This window comes from Lissotriton vulgaris, chromosome 3_1 (genome assembly GCF_964263255.1).
Source record: "Lissotriton vulgaris chromosome 3_1, aLisVul1.2, whole genome shotgun sequence".
Taxonomy (NCBI): Eukaryota; Metazoa; Chordata; class Amphibia; order Caudata; family Salamandridae; genus Lissotriton; species Lissotriton vulgaris.
This window is the reverse complement of record NC_141689.1, coordinates 892,356,733-892,377,741: the sequence shown is the minus strand read 5'-3', so window position 1 is coordinate 892,377,741 and position 21,009 is coordinate 892,356,733. Positions and strand designations below refer to the sequence as shown.

General features: G+C 46.2%; 1 protein-coding gene across 4 annotated transcripts in view; it reads left to right on the top strand.

Moving 5' to 3' along the window:
* SMARCA2 (SWI/SNF related BAF chromatin remodeling complex subunit ATPase 2) overlaps positions 1–21,009 on the top strand; it is a 1,892,118-nt gene that overhangs the window by 533,189 nt on the left and 1,337,920 nt on the right. The gene's annotated exons all lie outside the window — the stretch shown is intronic.

Genomic DNA, 21,009 nt, shown 5'->3' with positions numbered 1-21,009 from the left:
CTCTCGAAGGTCAATCACAAACCGGTACACAGGTGGCTTAGAAGCATCAGTACGTTTAAGGACAGGCAAAACAGGACTGTTACATACATTACCTCTCGTTTCCTCAACTGCACCCTTCTCAACCAGATCATAGACAATCGCTAAAAAAGCTCTCTCACCATCGCTCGAAATCCTGTATTGTGGAATACGAGGCAGCCTAGCATTTGATTTAAGGGTAACAACATACGGAGGAATCTGCAAAAGACCAACATCATTTGGACCTGTGGCCCAAAGTGTATCAGGAAGCGAGCGCAATTCCAGTGGCAAACCATCTTTAGACAAATACATTGGAGAAATCACTTTCTTACCAAGGGTAAGTTGTACTCCTGAAGGAGAATTATGCAAGGTTGCATACAATCTTTTCAGAAAGTCCAAACCCAACAGATTCTCACCACAACCAGTCGTTAGAATAAGCGGAGCTCCCAATTCACAAGGGCCAATGGAAAAGGACAAAGGACTAGAAACCGGATTACGAACTGGGGCGTCTGAAAAACCTACTGAAACATTGGTCAAGCCAGACAAAGGTGCGCCAGGAAGTTTAGAGTGCATAATAGAACTCTTCGTCGCACCAGTGTCCAAAATAAAAGGTTCTACCACACCTGATTTAATCACTTCAACATAAGGTCCACTCTGATCTACTGGAACTGACACTACTCCCTCACTTTGTCCTTGGCTGTCCTAGTTATCATTATAACCAGAACTCTCACCTTCGACATAGTAATCCTCAACATAATAATGAGCAGACTGACCACTCGGAACATCCTGTCTGTCAAAATAATTCACAGAATTCTGTAGGGAAGAGGAACGCTCATTTTGGGGGATCACACCACGTCCCCTACCCCTAGTAGCTTGCTGAAAACTACCACGACTTCTCTGACTAGGTACACCATTCGCACGCTGTAACAAAGCCGGGCAACTATTCTTGTAATGACCTTCCTCTCTGCAATAAGCACACTGATTAGGGCCAGGAAAGAATCGCGAAGCATAGGGCTCAGGCTACTATAACAATCTCTGAAATTGAGGAGGCTGCTGAAACTGAGGCTGATTCTGACGAGGCGGATAAGCTTGCTGCAAAAGAACTTTTGTCCTTAACTCTTTCGTTTTCTTCTCTACTTTATCCTTCTCATCTTTATCCCTATTCTCGGAATATTGTGCAGTAGCCAATATCTGGGCCGACGAAGAACAGCCCATGAACTCTGAGTCCTTTAATTTATTAGAAAGTTCGGGAAGCAAATTAAAGACAAATTTATCCACAAACAACCTTTGGCCACCTTCCGTACTCATATCCTGACCACTATGATCAATAAACGTCTCTTCAAACCTAGTGAAGAAATCAGATACACTCTCGTCTTTCTTCTGCTTACATGCTGCTAATTTATCCCAATTCACTCGTAAAGCGGGCATCATCGTTTTCATCAAATTAATAATTCTACCTGGTAATTATGAAACTAGAGGTTCAGGTTTAGCACCTCCCTCCTGTCTACCATCTGCAGCAACAATATTCGCCCAGGTATCACCTAATTCAGCAGCATGATTCTCATGACAAATCTTCGCCCACAAAGGTTGGGGGACTAACATTACCCATCAACATATCGATGTCAGCTAAATTCATAATACACGCTTCAACTGTCTGGGACAACTCCTTGTAATAACCAGCAGGATTCTTACGAGGGTCAGGTAAGGTCTGCTTAAGAGCCAAGACCTCTGCTCTCTTCCAAGGGACATGTACCCATACTCGCTGAAAATGAGCCGGAGGGGCAACAATACCCTGATTTACATTAGCCTGAACTGCTTCTTTCCATACAGGAGGAACTTCTCTCATAGGGTACTGTTTCACTTTCCTCCTAACAGAGGAATCAGGTTCATACAATGTCTGAGGCGAAAGCCTCGATCTGAAAGCAAGGATCGTCTCTACGGCATCTGTAACAACAGATTCCACTATCATCCATTTAGCAAACTCTGACTGAACATCGAGAACATCCTGCGGAATCGGACCCAACTCATTATCTTCCCATTCCTGACGCTGAAAAGTACACATTACATCAAAAACATACCTTTGCTTAGGTGGTTCCCACTGAAAGAAAACATCCATAACCGCTGGCAAATCATACCTCGGAGCATTTAAAATCCATCTACGAGCCAACAAATCCAACACTGTCCGTTCCTCCGAACTAGGAAGCTGACTACGACTCTGCTTGCGTTCCGAAACAGGGGTCATATTCAGTGACCCAAACAATGGTGACAACCGATTAACAACAGTCTTGGTCAATCATTTTCGAGCAGAAGAAGAAGTAGACATAAGAACAGGAGAATAAGTATTCTGAGGCAAAGAAGGTGTAGGGACAAGAACAGTAGAAGTCAAAGATGCAGAAGCAGAAGGCAAAGGAGTTTGAGGCAAAGCTGGTAGCAAAGCTGGCGACCCTAGAATGGGTTGCGCAGGAGGAGGCAAAACCATCTGTGGAGCACCGGTTGGCTGAACAACAGCAGGAGGTTGAACAACAAAGGGTGGAACAACCGGGGGTAATGGAGGTGCAGTAGCACCCTGCACATAGGGGGGTGGCAATCTCAGTAAATGAGAGATCAAAGGATCTTTTTCAGGGTCTTCATTCACTTTTGGAAGGGAAGGCAGCAAGGCCAGATAACATTTATCGATAGCCATGCAACGCTGTCTATCTAAGACTTCACTCGCACGCTCTTCTCCATCTTCCTTAAACTGCCTAGCAGCTTGTAGCACTTAAATATTCTTATCTTTCCTTTCTCTCTTTGCTTGCTTAATTTCTCGCTGTTTGGCTTCCTTTCGCCAAAGGCGGAAAGAGTCAAACATTGCCGGCTGGGCTTTCTTCTTGAACAGCACAACTTCTAGGTTATCTAAAATATTTGATTCGAAACTACCATGTTGGGGCCATCGTAAGACACCACCTTTCCTAGTATAGCGGATCCATACCTCATTATAGGTGATAGGACCCACTCCGTGTTTTGAATACAGCTCATAAGTTGGAGTTCCAACCGGAGGTATCGGACACGAGTCCTCCAACCGGGAATCCTTGTTGCAACCACAACTAAACCATTTCCTAATTTTGCTAAGACCAGGCATCTTATAGCTCACTAATCTAGCTTCAAACTTCAAGGGGTTATCAACTATCAACACTCTCGCAAATATACGAGCCCCTCGGCTTCGATTACTGCAGTAGCTGAATCAAACCAAACCAAGAACCTAAACAAAGAACCAAACAAAGTCGTGGGAGCAACCCACTTATACTTAACCAAAATATCTGTCACGCCACCAGAAGAACGTCTATCGTCTCGCTCTACAAAGCATCTATCGAGGGTCCAAGACAGGGCGACAGTCAGGGCAGCAGTCCTTCGTAGCAGTCGGAAAGCGGGAAGCCTCGCAGAAAATACCTTCGGTCCACGTCGACATGCAGGGGTCGATGAAGTGGCGGCCTTCCTCCAGAATTTCCTCACGATCCTCGGGCTTGGACCGGTACCGCTGAAGTCGCCCCACCGTTGGGCGCCAACTGAAGAACTGGGTTTTTAGAACCCAGCGGCGCAAAGGACACGCCCAAAGTCCTCGGGTTCTCCTGTCTTGGCAAACAGAGACACGGAATACTTCTATGTGGCTTCAGAGATCAAATGTATTAGCTGCAGCTAGTAGCAGTAATCCCAGCAACACAACACGGTGTACAACTCAAGATACTGCTCAATTTTGTAGAGCAAGACATCAGTATTTATACACAATATTCACATTACAAATGGACACCCACTGCAGCAAATTCTGACCAATAGAAACACATTTCTATACATTATCACATTCCAAAAAAAAGGCTCACTTTACATTGTACCAACCCAGAAGTTAATTATTAGGATGTCCCAAATTCAATTACCAAAAGCCGGACAAACCCATAATTAAAAACACAATGCATATAACGAAGGAACATAAAAAGGAAACAATGATAGATAACGAGCAAGATAAGGCATGTGTAAAAAAGCTAAAAACTAACGATGTCCTGAACTTTGACTTGCAATCTCAGATAGCAATCAACCAAGGAAATTGGCCTCGCAAAGGGTCAGTTTCAGATAAAGAGGTCAGTTCCTTACAATGCACCTTAGAGTCAAGAAAAGGCTTAGTTAATAAGTACATGAACAACGAAGCCCATGCAACTTTGTTCGTTTGGTTACTTCCATGGGCCTACGTGATGGCAACACCAAAATGGAGGCGCGAACAAAATGGAACCCATATTCGAGACAAAGTCTCTGAATACGTAATGAACTCGCTAGTTAACATGACTAATTCACTCCATAATAGCGGTACTTGCTAAATACGGTACAACATCACCAAAATCGTGACGGAACCATAACATAACAGGACAAGGCATATTTTACAGAACCTCAATGGAACAGAGTGATCTGACAAAGTGTCAGTGAAGTTTAGGAAATTGCTAGGTACATGCCCTCAACTCCTGTACCCGTATGTATTTCCCGTCCGTTGTCTTCTTCACCATTTGAGGCCAGACCCTTGGTTAATTGCTTCTGGGTGCTGGATGTTCACTTATTACTACTTTTACTAGGGGTACCTAGTGGTTGATTCTTCAGCATGATTGAAGCATTTATCTTGCCTGCTGCCTGCCCCTGTGCCCCCCAAGCACCCCAATCCTCTTTGTTTTTTGTGATTCCTAAAACACTGCTTGTGGTGCCAGGATTGTAGTTATCCTGCCAGCAAGTTTGCTTGCTGCTTATTTCTAGCTATTGATTAGAAGACCACGCTTTCCTTTATAGTTGACACAAGGAGATAATGGACTGAGCGCTAGAATTTTTCAGACACTCACCCCCAGTCACAGATCTGGGTTGAATCCATCATCCTTCTTTAGCTCACTTCGCCACCCCAGTTCAGACACAGCTATATGCAAACCAGTCTTGAACCTGTGACTCATGGGAACAGTCCAAACCAAACTGCCAAGCCATGTTTGTCCTGGACCGGAATCAAGCATCCTGGGACCGGTTTCGTGGTATTACCCCCTCATCAGCCGGACTAGCTTGAATCCAGTGGAAAGTGAGCAAGGGACCCACATCCAGAAAATGTAAACCTTTTGTAAGCTCCCCATAAAGGAACAGTCATTCTCCACATCATTACGCCACATTAATTTCAGTATGTGCTGACGATAGTTGGTCATGAAATGCGTGTACTTTACATGCTTCAGTACTCAAAACAGTAACATGCCGCTTTGGTAAAACAAACACCTTCTTCCACAGAAAGCAATTTTCAAAACTCGGCCAGTTCAGGGCAGGCGAAAGCAGTGTCGGTACCTGTCACATAAAACTGGCAGCCCCGCATTCCGGTGACTTCACCTGCAAGAATGTCAGATACAAATGAGGCAGTATATGTTTATCTTTGCAAAATGCTGCTGGAAGCAGCGTTTTCAGGAACATTTTTATCATTCCTTTTCTAAGCAAACCTCACTGTCTTTGGTGTTTAAATCAGTCTTGTGTTGGCAGTTTTGACAAATGTGGTTAAAGGCTTTTAGAACACCCAGCCTCAAGTGAACATAATTATAGCACAAGACTGTTTTCGTGGTTGCAGGTACCTCTGATGAAAGGACCGATGGGATACTGTCCTTATCTTCGTGTGATCCTTGCAGTCTTTAAACAAATGTCTTTCTGTTTCCCCCTCCCTCAAAGCTCCCTTTCAATTCCTTATTAACAATGACATGTATTACTCTTTTTTTATAAACGTTATGAACAGTTACACTATTTACATGTGGAGCCTGCTCAAATGTTTTAAATACAATTGTCGGCAAAGCTCGAGGGATTCAGAGAGGTACTTTAACACCTATATTGAGCATTTAACTTATAAGCTAGCTTTAAAAGCATCAGTTTCCTGCTGTGTTGTTTCCTTTCTCAGAGTGCTACACATATGAGGTCTTATTCTTACAGAAGGACAGATGCCCAGGCACTAAAGGCCAGCTAAGCTCCTGTCACGTTTCAGCACCAGGCTATATCAGATACTGATAATAAATCAGACAGTTGGCTACTATTCAGACTTATTGTCAATACTGTGTTACAGATTTCCGGCTGTGCATGCTTTGGCTAAACTTTTGGTTGGCTGTTTTCCTTCCTCCTACCTTCGAGAATTTAGAATGTTATAATATTGTCATGGTCAGGAGCAAAGAAGGAGTGAATAGTGAAGTTAAGTGCACTTTGCTCACTGTACTCATTAAGCTACTTGTAATCCTAGTCTGCTCTACCTCTTTCCTCCAACCAATTAACCCTCCACCTACGCCTTCTGGTTTAGTCAATTTATGGATGGCAGTAAAAGGGACTGATGAATTGAAACTGCCAACTGTACACCATTCCCTCAATAAACAAATATGCGTGCACTACGGGGAATACATTATAGTTTCTACACATCAGTGTCTTTTCTGATGCATATGCTTGGATACAGCAGTCCTCTTGCATTCGTATTCTATTTCCGGGACAATTTTTGTCAGCATTGTTTTGCTTTCAGCAACTTCGCAACAACATTTAACAGAAGCCTAAATATTTCTTGCAAACAGGTATTGTTTCCTTATTGAAAAGAAAGAACAATCAATACAATGTTACCAGAGTTCTTGGCCACAACAATAATAGTTTTGCAGCGTGAATCTTTTCTTGAATCACATGATGTGCATTTTTTCTCCATCTAGTAGTGGTTGGGTCCTGAATTCTCCCAAAAATACTTTGCCCTTCTACTCTTTTGTTTTTTATTGTTGGTGGGCATCAATTAACCTCCATTTGGTGTCCCCTTGTGACTTCATTGTGCTTCCTCTGGAAGTTTGAAGTAAACACAAGGAGATGATGGATGCAGCGCGGAAACTTTTCAGACACTCACCCCCAGTCACAGATCTGGGTTGAATCCATCATCACTCTTTAGCTCACTTCGCCACCCCAGTTCAAACACAGCTAGATGCAAATCAGTCTTGACCCTGTGCCTCCTGGGAAAAGTCCAGCCTGAATTGCCAAGCCATGTCTTCCCTGGACCGCAAACAAGCATCCTGGGACCGGTTTTGGGGCAACAACCCTCTTCAGCCAGGCCAGCTTGAATCCAGTGACAGTGAGCAAGGGACCCACGTCTGGGCATACCCTGCCAACTTAGGGCGAACAACGCAAACACAAGGAGATGATGGAGAGAGCGCTGAAACTTTTCAGATACTCACCCCAAGTCATAGATCTGGGTTGAATCAATTGTCATTCTTAAGCTCACTTCGCCACCCCAGTTCGGTCACAGCTAGATACAAATGAGATTTGACCTTCTGCCTCATGGGAACAGTCCAGCCCGAACTGCCCTCTGGAAGCTTGGACCTTTGGTTGCAATCTTCAGATTATTTTTTCCTCTGTTGGGTCTGGATGCATGCTGAAGGCTCCCCAACAATTGGGAGAAATTGTTTGACGAAAATCCTAGAAATGTTTTCCAAAAGTTGACCGGAGTGAAGGATGCATCTGAATAAGGTATCGGAGAAGTTGTGCAAGAAGGACACAGGTTTTTTCTCATCCACGGTTCCAGAGAATGCACATGCAGGGGGCTCCCTGTACATGGTGATGGAGAAGATACAGTTATAGTTGTGCAAAAACTATCACCATAAGCTTGCTCAAAAAGACCAACACCCAGTCTGCAACCTCTGTCTGCCAGTAGATCTACAAAGTGAGGACTAAAACGCATGTTCAGTGTTCACTCCAAAAACTTTGAGAATAATAGAGCAGCAGAGAAGAGCCCACCATATCATGCAGGGCCAGCATCCTCCCGTCTCTACAGGACTTGAGCCTCTCAAGCAACAAAGAGGAGAACGTCACTGAAGTACCAGGAGACAGACATCCATATCCTGGCTGTTGACACACAAGGGGACTAGAAGATATCTAGAACCGAGGTAAGAGAGCTGTCGCCTTTGAAGAAATTACCTGAGTCACGAAAATCTGATTCTAAAACCTTGAAGGGAGCATCAGTGTTGCAGCGACTATGACCAGAGAGAAAAATACCCTTGGATCCTTCGAAAAGGACTCTTCGTTGTCGAAGAGAAAGCTCGATAATCTCAACATCGAACAACAGGTGGCGGAGGTAGAAGAAGCAACTTGGGACCAAAATGGCTAATCCTGTTAAAAAAATAATTGGTCTTTGACGAAGGTCTAAAACTGTTTGAATCCCAGTGAAGTCTTCAACATTGAAAGATCTAGGGGACAAAAGTTTTGAAGAACTAGAGCCATCTTTAACTCCTGAACCTCAAGAACATCCACAGGATTAAATCTTCGAAGAGGAAGGGCAGATCTGCAATGGCTCTGAGGCTTCAGAGTACCAGGAGACACAATGGCAGAACCCCAACACCGATTTTGTGGTTCACAACCAAGTAATAAAGAAGGCAGTAGATAAATATGGGGTGCAGTTACAGGAGGAGAAACTATCATGTTTTTCTATTAAAGACTCTCCTGCCCATAAAATCAAGGAATACATTTTTGTCTATGCTCCCAAGTGTACTGGATCAAGGAAAGGAGGCATTTAAAGAACCTGCAACATGTAGAGCAATTTCACCTAGGGCAGAGAAGAAGTATTAACACTTTTCCAAAGATCCAAGCTGCATAAAAGGTACAGTTCTAGCAGATTCAATAATATCAACTGCTAGGAAGAGAGCCAATGTTCCAAACACAACAGGCCTCCTCTAGACAAGGAGAGTAAGAGGATGGACCTCATGGGTAGAAAGGTTGAGAAAAGGCGTACTGCGAATTCCATCACACTACTCAATAATCACACCTACCAACATTGTGAGGAGATAGGAGAGCTAATGAGACACCTCCCTGAGTAGTACCAAAAGAGGTCAGCACACCTTGTAGAGGATGGCAAAGACATTTCCAATGTTTGTTTAAAATCTGCAGTGGATGGAGCTGATGCATCAAGCAGGCAGATGATAGGCCTTACAGAGAGACGCCTTGCCTGGTTGAGAATTGTGGGTTCCAAGCCTGAGGTTCAAACAAGCATACTAAATACACCATTCAGTGGGGAACAACTATTCAGGAGTGTGGTCGAATAGACATACCAACCAATGTTTCAGGGAGGTAGTTCATCAAGTCAACAACAAGAAAATTGACAGTACGAGGAGGGATGACAGTCCTTTCGCGGACATCCACGCGGAAAAGTACAGCCACAAATGGGAGACGCATCCCCAGCAAATAAGTGACTATCAAAGATCACAAAGGACGCTCTACAAACATTCAGGAGTGCAGTAAAAGAACAACAAACATACAAGAGTGCAGAAATAGAATATCGAGAACTTCTACTTTGAACGCGAGTAGGAGGCCTAATCAAGAGCCGCCTTCAGAATGGGAGGAAGATCAATTCAGACAAATCAATCAATCAATCAATCATAGACATTTATAGAGCGCTCTACTTACCCGGAGGGTCTCAAGGCGCTAGGGGGGGGGGGGGGGGTTGGGGGTGCTGCTACTACCCGAACAGCCAGGTCTTGAGCTTCTTCCTGAAGGCGAGGTGGTCTTGGGTCAGGCGCAGGTCGGTCGGGAGGGAGTTCCAGGTCTTGGCGGCCAGGTAGGAGAAGGACCTTCCTCCTGTTGTCGTTCTTCGGATGCGGGGGACGGCGGCGAGGGCGTGACTGGCTGATCGGAGGTGTCGTTTGGGAGCGTAGAAGTTGATGCGGTTGTTGAGGTAGCTCGGGCCTTGATCGTGAAGGGCTTTGTGTGCGTGGGTGAGGAGACGGAAGGTGATTCTCTTGTTGACCGGGAGCCAGCGCAGGTCTCTTAGGTGTCCGGAGATGTGGCTGTGTCGTGGGACGTCGAGGATGAGTCTGGCTGAGGCGTTCTGGATCCGTTGGAGTCTCTTCTGGAGCTTGGCAGTGGTTCCGGCATAGAGGGCGTTGCCGTAGTCCAGTCGGCTAGTGACGAGTGCCTGGGTGACAGTCTTCCTGGTCTCGGTGGGGATCCACCGGAAGATCTTCCGTAGCATGCGCAGGATGTTGAAGCACGACGAGGAGACGGCGTTGACTTGCTTGGTCATGGAGAGGGAGGAGTCCAGGACGAAGCCCAGGTTGCGTGCGTGGTCTGTCGGTTTGGGTGCGGTTCCCAGGGCGGGGGGCCACCAGGAGTCGTCCCAGGCGGAGGGCGAGGATCCCAGGATGAGGACTTCCGTCTTGTCCGAGTTCAGCTTCAGGCGGCTGGTCGACATCCACTCGGCTACCTCTTTCATTCCTTCGTGAAGGTTGGCTCTGGCGGCGGCGGGGTCGTTGGTCAGGGAGAGGATCAGCTGGGTATCGTCGGCGTAGGAGATGATGTTCAGGTTGTGTTGGCGTGCGATGGCCGCGAGGGGGCTCATGTAGACGTTAAAGAGGGTTGGGCTCAGCGAGGATCCTTGGGGTACGCCGCAGATGACTTCGGTGGCCTTTGATTTGTACGGTGGTAGGCAGACTCTCTGGGTCCTTCCGTCGAGGAAGGAGATGATCCATTCCAGTGCCTTCTCCTGGATTCCGACGTTGTAGAGGCGCTGCACTAGGGTGCAGTGGCAGACGGTGTCGAAGGCCGCGGAGAGGTCTAGGAGGATGAGGGCCGCTGTTTCTCCGTTGTCCATCAGGGTTCGGATGTCATCGGTGGCAGTGATGAGGGCGGTCTCGGTGCTGTGGTTGGCTCGGAAGCCAGACTGTGAGGGGTCGAGGGATCCGTTCGTCTCGAGGAAGGCGGCCAGTTGCTTGTTGATGGTCTTCTCGATGACTTTGGCCGGAAACGGGAGCAGCGAGATGGGGCGGTAATTCTTGAGTTCGGTGGGGTCCGCTGTTGGTTTCTTGAGTAGAGCGCTGAGTTCGGCGTGCTTCCAGCTCTCAGGGAAGGTGGCGGTGGTGAAGGAGGTGTTGATGATGTCCCGCAGGTGGGGTGCGATGACAGCGTCGGCCTTGTTGAAGACGTGGTGAGGGCAGGGGTCGGTCGGAGATCCGGAGTGGATGGAGTTCATCATGCGGACGGTGTCTTCGGTGCTGATCGGAGTCCAGGCGCGGAGGGGGGTGGTGGTGGGGGGCGGTGGTTCGGTCGTGTCGGACGTGGCGTTCGTCGGTTGGGTGTTGAAGCTGTTGTGTATGTCCGCGATCTTGTTGTGGAAGTAGGAGGCAAGGGAGTTGCAGAGTTCTTGTGATGGGGTGATGTCGTTGTTTCCGGCGTTGGGGTTGGAGAGCTCTTTCACGATGTTGAAGAGTTCCTTGCTGTTGTGTGCGTTGTTGTCCAGCCGGTCCTTGAATGCAGTTTTCTTGGTGGCGCGGATCAGTTGGGGGTGCTTCCGGGTGGCAAGCTTGAGGGTGGTTATGTTGTCCGGTGTTGGCTCCCTTCTCCAGGCTTTCTCGAGGGCTCGGCAGTTCTTCTTGGAGCTCTTGAGCTCTTGAGTTTTAAACATAAGACAATACAGAAATTGCAAAGCCTTAGACCAGACAACTCCTTGCAAAAGACCAAGGATTAAGACACAGTCAAAAGGAGGAAACATCTCGTGTACTTAACCTCTTAACTGCGCCAAACGTTCCGCGCTGGTGCGGAACGTTCTATTGCGCAGGCGGGGCCGCGACGGCCAACGGACGTGCGCTGCACTACCGAGGTAGTGCACGCGACGGCCGTTGGCCGTCGGCAGCAGCGATGAGGTTCAACAAGTAGAGAAATGTTGTCAAAGGATGCTATAGAATTAGTGCCAAAGATAGCAATAAAGAAAGGAAACTACTCAATATATTTCCTTATGCCAAAGGTAGATGGAAAACTATGACCAATTCTGGACTGATTGTTTTTAGACAAATTTATAAAAAAGGCAAAAGTTCAAAATGACAACTGTGCAAGAGGTAATACCACAAATGCAAGGAGGGTCTCAACCGCATTTCGGGATGTCACCCACTGAATCTCGCTGCCCCTTTGCATGGCAGGGCGGCATCTCTGATCAAAATGGTAATACTTCCCCGGTTATTGTATTTCTTCATCAACATCCCATACTATCTGGGAGGCTATTTTTTTAAAACACTCCGTACTGAAATGAGCCGACTGGTGTGGGGGGGCAAACAGCCGCGTTTGCAATGGAATATACTTACCCGACCATATTCACAGGGCGGGTTTGACACTCCAAATTTTGAGCTGTATTACACAAGCGCGCAGGCTCACTATGCTTATTACTGGTTCTATCCTCCCCGGTACATGCCACAGGTTGCGGCGGAGCACTGGCTGGCACATCCCATACTGCTTGAGGGTGTGCTGTACGCGGTCACTAGTCGCAGGAGCGACACGCCAACCACGCTTACGAGCACTGTCCATGCTTGGCATCGGATTGGCGCACTGCCCCTTGCATTGATGATGCACGCTCCTTCTCCGGGGCGCCTAGTGTCCACAATCTATCACACCACTCATACCCATTGGAGGAACCTCTCTACCCGTTGAGAGCACACTAGAACACAGAGCTCGGTTTCGAGCTATTGAATACCCAATAGACCTACTGCTGCTCGCAAACCGCACAAATCTCTGCCAGCAGCAGACTACGTATTGTACATTTTAAATTTCTCCACCGCCTATATTATACGCCTGTCAAAATGCAAAAATACAAGCTAAAGGGCTCAGATAGATGTGACAGATGCGTGGCCCCTGGTGCGGATTTTCTCCACACGGCATGGGACTGCCCAAGGGTACATGAGTATTGGGGAAAAATCTTTGATGCCATTGATTAGATGACAACGCGCCACATTGAGCGTTCTCCATTGATGGCTTTGTTGGGTTACACACAACTCATCCCTGCGCCACACCGCAAATACATTGCTATGGTACTATTGATGGCTAAACTGTGTTGCTTGCCGTTGGGGCAGAGGTAGGGCACACAAATTCAAAGAATGGCTCAATGACTTAATTTATTGTCAGGAACAATTGTCCAGTTATGCAGAATTACTACCCCGCACTTCGCGTCCCAGAGACATATGGGGACCTCTCACAAGATATCTCCTTGAAAACCCCCAAGGTTCCGCTATGGATGTTCCGGTATCCACTATGTAATAAGAGACCTCCCCGAAAAAAGTGATGCAAGTGGTGGATGAGAGATGAGTACAGCCTGTCTTCCCTCTTGCACTCCCCTGAAACATACCTGCCACATGGCATTGCTCCCTGTAAAATATCCACTCTGTGCTACTATGATCATGTATTGTTGTGTTACTGTCACCTTGATTCATATTTTGTGAATATCCTGTCATCTGTTGCTCTTCTACGGGAAACGTCTACTATGATGACTGTTGAGAAGTGGGAAAGTGGTGAGTTTGCTCATCGAAAATGTCATACGATCAGTATCCAATTTCTTCTCTCAAACCATGCTCAGAGAGACAGTATTGAGTCATATATATGCCTACTCTGTCTGTTCATACATGCTATAACTTTTATTGTAATGTTTTAGGGAAAATCAATAAAAACATTTAATAAAAAAATAAAAAATAAAAGTAGGGATTACATGGCAACAATAGCCATAAAAGATGCTTATTTACAAATTCCCATGAACACAGACCCCAAAAACTCCCTCAGATTTGTGGTTGACAAAAAGACACTACCAGTTCAACGTGCTTCAGCACAAAGTGTCTACCAGCAGTAGCAGCACACCTTCAAAGGCTAATCATACACGTTTATCCCTACTTAGACGAATGCCTTGGTAAGGGCAAACTCACACAAGAAATAAGACCACATTCGGCAAGTAACGTGAATTCTATACTGGCTAGGATTCTCAATAAAAATGGAGAAGTCCTCTCCAGAACCTAGAACAAGAGAAAATGTTCTTGGGGGCCAGGATGAATTCAATTCAAGGGAAAGTATTCCTCAGGGAGAAGAGAACAGTAGCACTGTTGAAGGAAATGCAGCTGTACCAGAAAGAGCAAGCTCTGAGAGTGAGGACAGGGAGGACGCTACTAGAAATGAGGGCTTCCTGCATCCCTTTCATACCAAACACAAGATTCCACATGAGACCATTTCAGGAAAGGCTACCAAACCAATGGCCACAGGGAGTTAGGAAGATCTGGTGGTTTTCACACAAAGGATAGAGGAGGCAATAGCATGGTGGAACAGGGCACATATAAGACTGGTAAGAACATTTACACAACCACCTCCAACAGTGACCAAAATGACAGACGCCTCATAGATGGGATGGGGAGCACGCATGAACAATCTCAAGGCAAGGGGAGTCTTGAAAGAGCAGGATGCAGTACAACACATCAACATCCTGGAACTAAAGTAGGATTCCTAGCCTTAAAAGCCTTTCAACAAGAGATTTTGGGGGAAAACAGTATTTATCGCAACAAACACAACCACCATGTTTTACATAAACAAACCGGTTGGGACTCAGTCTCTACAACTATCAAGATTAGCACAATAGCTGCGGAACTGGGCTATTCAAATGAAGATGGAGGTCTTAGCAGTTCATCTACAAGGAAAGGAAAATGTCGAGGCAGACAGTCTGTGCAGACAAGTTTCTGGGTCTCACAAATTGGAACTGAACAAACAGTACTCAAGAGGATCTTTCAGAAATGGTACAACACCAAAAATAGATCTGTTTGCAACACCACAGAACGCGAAATGCCAAAGCTTTGCCTCAAAACAACATTATCACCAGTCCATAGGAATGCACTGTTGATAGATTGTTTATGGAAATGTGCATATGCTTTTCTCCCCCCAATGCCAGTACTTCACAGAGTAATCAGCAAACGCTGGATCAGTGGCATGACCCTGATACTAATTGCGCCACAGTGGGCGAGACAAACATGGTTCTCAGAACTAATAGAGATCCCAGGGGAATATTTACAAATTACTAATCAGGCAAGTTCTGCTGTCACTGCATGAGGGAAAGCTGCTTCACCCAGAACCAGAGTCTTTAAGCCTGGCAGCATGGTTCCTGAAGACTTAGAATTTGGACACCTAAAGTTACCAGGAAATACAATGGCTTTCTTAAGAGAGGCAAGAAAATCAACAACTAGAAAGTTCTATATAGCAAAATGGAAAATATGCTCACTCTGGTGTCTTAAGGAAGGATCATTAAAGAAGAACACTAGATAAGACAGTGCTAAAGTACTTAATGCATCTGCTAGATCTAAGCTGACTTGTGCATCGTTAAAGGTTCATTTAGCAGCAATGGTGGTGTATACAAGGGGCCACATTGGGAGAAGTTTCTTCAGTGCACCATCATTAAGCGATGCCTAGGAGTGAGGAGAATTGCACCTCCAAAAAAAAGTACCCGCACCCACATGGAATTTAAATATAGTGCTCACACAACCGACAAAGGCTTTGTTTGAACCTTTACACAAGGCTACATTACAAATGCTCACACTAGAGACTGCCTTTTTAGTGGCCATAACATCACTGTGCAGAGTGCTCACCTTACAAGGAGACAGAAGGTTCTGCTCAGGACTATACCATTTGCTGTAACGTTTATGTAGTGGTAGGACTGTACTACATTCTGCTTTGGGAATACGACATGTAGCGGATACAATCAGTGTATCTGTATTTTTTTCTCAGAAATCTCAACAAGATGCACAAGAGTTTATTATGGTTATCCTTGGACTTTTGGAGCAAGAAGAAGTGACTATTGAAGTGTTATTTGGTCTGATTTACAAATGGAATAACGAAACAATTGTGTTGATCGCTCTTTTACATCTGCTACTAACATAAATTCTGAAAGGTTTATCTATTTAACATTACCAGATTTGTAAACTGTACAATTTGACAAGCTTATAAGAAATTCAAACCAGAACATGACTTGCCCAAATTGTATATCTGATTGTATGTCTACGTTACAGACACAGAGAAGTGGTAAATACGTTATATTGATGCTTCAATGATGTAGAGTACATAGATAAAAAATAAAAACTGAAATTTCTAACTTAAAAGCTGGTCAAACCTCAATTTGTGGATGAAAGTATACAACACTAGCTATCATTTTTCATGCCGGAGTTCATATAGCTTCTGGTCACTACACTGTGCAATTAAAAATGCTATGTGGATGGGCACAATGCATTGTCGGTAAGCTGATATTTAAACATAAACTGCCTTTTAAATTTCCAAATTCATACCATTTCTTTTTGCAACCAAAGTTCTAAGAAGGATATCTCTTTAAAAAATGGTTTACTGTGTTAGTACTTTATGGATTATAAGTCTTTAAAACCTCATTCGGCCTACTAAGGGTAATGTCTTCAAAATGGACTCTTGCATATTTCCAAGTACACAAGGATGAATTGTCAAGAGGACTGACCCGCAGTTCATGCCAAAGGTTATCTCACAATTCCACATGAATCAAACTATACAGATACCAAGTTTCTTTCAGAAAACAAAGGCAGAAAGTACATTACACACTTTGGATGCAAGACGTGCGGTAATGTATTACATTGAAAAAACAATGACAGACTGAAAGATAAAACAGCTCTTTGTGTAATTTGCAAATAATTTTCTAGGAGGACCAGTTACCAAGTACACAATTACAAGGTGGATAGTAAAAACTATTCAGTTGTGCCACAAGAATGCACGAGAGACATTACAAAACACTCCTGGTGCACTTTCAACCAGAAAGAAAGGAGCAACCATTGCTTTCTTAGCAAATACTCCATTACAAGACATTTGTATGGCTGTAACATTGCCATCTGTGTACACGTTGACAAGACACTATTGTGTTGATATTCAGATGAACAAGGATGCACAAGTATGACAAAGGTCACACAACATTTGTTTTCTTATCAATGCTAGTCTTAAACCCAACCACCACTGTAGTGACAAACTGCTAAAAAAATCTATGCACAGCATGTGAATCCAGAAAAGATTCATGCTGCAAATGTAAATGTAAATGTATTTGAGCTTATATAGCGCACAGCTACCCGCAGTGGGTTTCCCGGCGCTTGCTTAGGGAACCCGTCCTGGTATTCCCCTGTGAGATAACCCCGGCAGGGTATCCACAAGGTGAAAGCTAGGCATCCTGCCGCGAGGGGCCGTTGTGGAGATTAAGCAAGCTATTGCCCAGAGTCGCAGAGTGTGAACCCGTGAGTCGAGTAGGCACCGGAGCGAGAATTATCGAGTCCGTGGAATTTTTAGCCCAAGACCCGCCGAGGCGGGGAATTGAACCCTGGTCCAGGGCCGATCTCAGCTTCCGGGTCTGCCGCCTCTAACCCCTGAGCCACACTTCTCCACAAATCATATAGTTCGTTACCTGTGGGTGTCATTTTGCAACTTAAAGAATTAACTGGATTCAGTTGCGAACCTACCCACCGCTGCCAAGAAGATGAAAGGGGAATGGCAAAAACATTTTTTTCCAAAGATGGCGACCAAAGGTGGGAGCTTCCGGAGGAAACACAGCAATGATACAAGGGGCTACCAAATTGAGGTCCGCCGACACTCATCAACTACAAAAGACAAAAAGAGTAAAAGGACAACGTTTTTCAGGGCGAATTCCGGACCCAACCCCTAGATGGCAGCATAATGCACAGCATATGAATCCAGAAAATTCTTCAAGCTGCAAAAAAACGCAGATAGGTAAGAAACGTTACATTACTGGATAGGTATGTTTGTGCTCACACTAACTGCTGAAAATTTGAGCATGACTGAAGATGGAAAAAGAAAAAAAAACAGTTAACCTTGCATAAGGAGTTTGCTTACATGCAATGTAATACTGACTTTAATTTGACAAAAAATTGATTTTGGTGTGAATGTGAAAACCGAAAGTAGCAGAATATATTGGGTGACTGACTGAGGACCAGCACCTTTATCCTAAAACTGATGTGAACAGCTACCTGTCCCAGAATACACTGGGGTAACAACTCCTGAGTGGTATAATTATTGAAGCTGCTTGGGCGGAGGGCAGCCATCAGCTCTTCAAACAAGGTCCTGGATAGCACCTTATTTTGTAACTTTTCTCTCTGACTGATAGGTGGGAGTAACTCATATGCTGCTGGAGGACTGAAATTACGTTGATCTAATGCTTCTACCCTGTTCTCTCATTAGAAATGTTTGCACTTGCTGAACTTGTTATGGTAAAGTATACAATCTGTTCTGATCAGTTAAAGTAGGAGAATCAGTGTGGTAGTCATTTTTTTTTTTAAAGTAATTTTTATTGTAGACATACAGTTCACATACCAGTATCAACACATTTACAGTTCTGCTCAGGTCATTTAACGATATACTTTCGTGTCGTGTTATACACAGCCTGCAGGCCCACAACCCGGAGGTCGGGCGGCGGCAATCAATCGATCCTCCTTTGACTGGTTGCTGTTGTTAGGATCATCTTCCTCGCATTAAAGAGTGCATGTCTACTTTTCTTTCCTAACCTAAATAAACTGTGTAACCTCCCTCTCACACTGTCCCTCAACAGTGCTACACGCCCCAACCCACCATCCGCTCATAGGGTCTCTTGTTGTGACTAATCTAGGGTACAACTTTGGGACAGATATTGTCTAGGTGTGTGATTTGCTCGGTATTTCCTGGGTGCAATTCCTGTCCGCGCTGAGGGTCTCCTCATCCTCCATTAGCATGCTATCCCTAAGGGCCTGTAATAGCGCCTCCCAGGCTGCCGCCATGTCCAATGCTCTAACGTCTAGATTCCGACGTGCTAGTTGGTATCTGTGTGCGCTATCACAAGCGGCCCACTTGAGGAATTCGTTATACCATCTCCTGTGAGTTGGGCCTGTTCTCGCCTTCCACTGTCTTGTTATTTCCCTTTTGGCTATTATCAACCCCATATCAACGAATTTGCTTGAATTTTGATTTTTGGGCGTGTGCGGGAACCAGTGCAGAATGCACACCGCCGAATCAAACTCAATGGTTCTTTCCGTTTCTTCGTTTAAGGTCTCCCCTATGGCCTGCCAGTACTCCCGGAGGGCCGGGCAGGAACACAGTATGTGCTCCAGTTCCGCTCCCTCCATTGCACACCGGGGGCACGCCGACTCCGCTACCTCAAAGTACTTCCTGATTCTGCCAGGGGTCATGTAGGCCCTGTGCAGCACGTAAAAATGAATGAGCTGGAATCTCGCATTTCTCGTGCTATTTCGGGCTCGGCGCACTAGCCGGGCCCAAGTCGTCTCAGGTATATCCTTACCCAGGTCAGCTTCCCATTTGGAATTCAGCACCGTGAGGGGCAGCAGATTTTCGCGGAGCATTCTAGAATACAGGCACGTCACGGCCTTAACCGTCCCAGCCGCCATCATAGCATACTGGCAAGCCATGGACGTCTCGGGCTCTGTCAGACCCCCTCTCTAATGCGCCTGCATTGCTCCAACCACAGCCGAGTGCAGAAAGTAGCCCCCTCGTGGCAGATCGAACCGTTCCTGAGATTCCTGATATGGGAGGAGCGCCCCGTCTTCATAGAGATCTCCAACAACCTGTATTCCCGCTTCTTGCCAGTGCTGCAGCTGCGACCAGTCACCGCCATTGGGCAGTGCCGTCAGCATGCCCAGGGGTATTTCCGGGGCATATGGGTGTCTAATCCCTGCACGCCTTTGAGACCTGTTCCAGCAAAGCCAGAACGTTTGTTGCTCAAGTGTCAGGTCTCGAATAGCGATCTTCTGCTGTAGGGCTATATAGGCCAGGACATGCCGTGGCGTGCCTCTCGTCCCGCCACTCTCAGGGCCCCGGTACATCCGCGCCACCTCCTGCGCGTATATCTGTAGTTGAGCGGCGAGATAATAAAGCTCGAAGTCCGGAACCGCAAGCCCTCCCTCGTCCTTCGGGCGGGTGAGCGTCGCCAGCGCATCTACCTGCCCCCCACAGGAACGTGGTCAGCTGAGATTTGAGTTGGCGGAAAAAGGAACTAGGGATCCAGACCGGGAGTGTACGAAAGTAGTATAGTAATCGCGGCAGGGCAACCATTTTCAGCAAGGATATACGGCCAGCGATGGAGAGCGCGAGCGTGGCCCAAAAGGCCATGCTGCCTTTCAGCGCTCGCACTCAGCGGCCCACGTTTCCCTCTAACATATCCGCAGCCGTATGGTATATATATATACCCCTAAGTATTTAAGACAATTCGGTTCCCAGTTAAGCATGGACCGGTGGTCAGGACGACCCGCGTCCCTCCGTAATGAAAACAAGCACGTCTTCGCCCAGTTGACCCTTAGGCCCGATATTTCGCCCAATCGCCCCAGCAGTCTCTCTGCACCTTCCAGCGCTGTTGTGTCATTTTCTAGGAATAACAGCAGGTCGTCGGCGTACAGCGAAATAAATTGCTGCCCGTCCCTGCTATCTATCGCCTCAAAATGTCTTCCCGTCCGGGCCTCGGCCGCCAGTGGCTCAATCGCTAGCGCGAATAATAGGGGGGACAAGGAGCATCCCTGTCGGGTGCCCCTCTCCACCGGGTATTGGTGCGAGACTAGGGGTCCTATCCTCATTCTTGCCACTGCCGCCGTATACAAAACTCGCGTCCAATTGATATACCCTTCTCCCAGTCCGAAGCGTTCCATGACCTTATATAAATAGTCCCATTCGAAACTATCGAAAGCCTTTTCGATATCTACTGATAGGACTAGAGGCACTCGGCCCTCAGCGCGCGAGCCCTCCAACAGGCGCGTGAGTCTCCTGATGTTAATCGTCGTGTTCCGTGCGGGAATGAATCCATTTTGGTCTTCGTGTACTAAGTCGGGCATATGCTGTAGTAGTCTAGCTGCTAATATGGAACTCAATATCTTGTAGTCAGCGGTTAGCATAGAGAGTGGCCTATAAGACGCAGGGCTACTGCTCTCTCTACCCTGTTTCAGGAGTGGTATTACTAGCGCTTCCCGCATTGATTGGGGCAGGCGACCCGTTGCTCTGGCTTCCTTATATATTGTTTGGAGTTTTGGCGCCAAGATGTCCAAGTACTTACTATAAAATTCTATGGGCAGCCCATCTAATCCTGGTGTCTTGTTGCAGGCCATCTTTTTCACCGCTCCCCTGATCTCTCCTAAGTCAATATCTCTCCCCAGAACCTTTGCTTGTTCCTCGTCTAGCTGGGGCAATTGA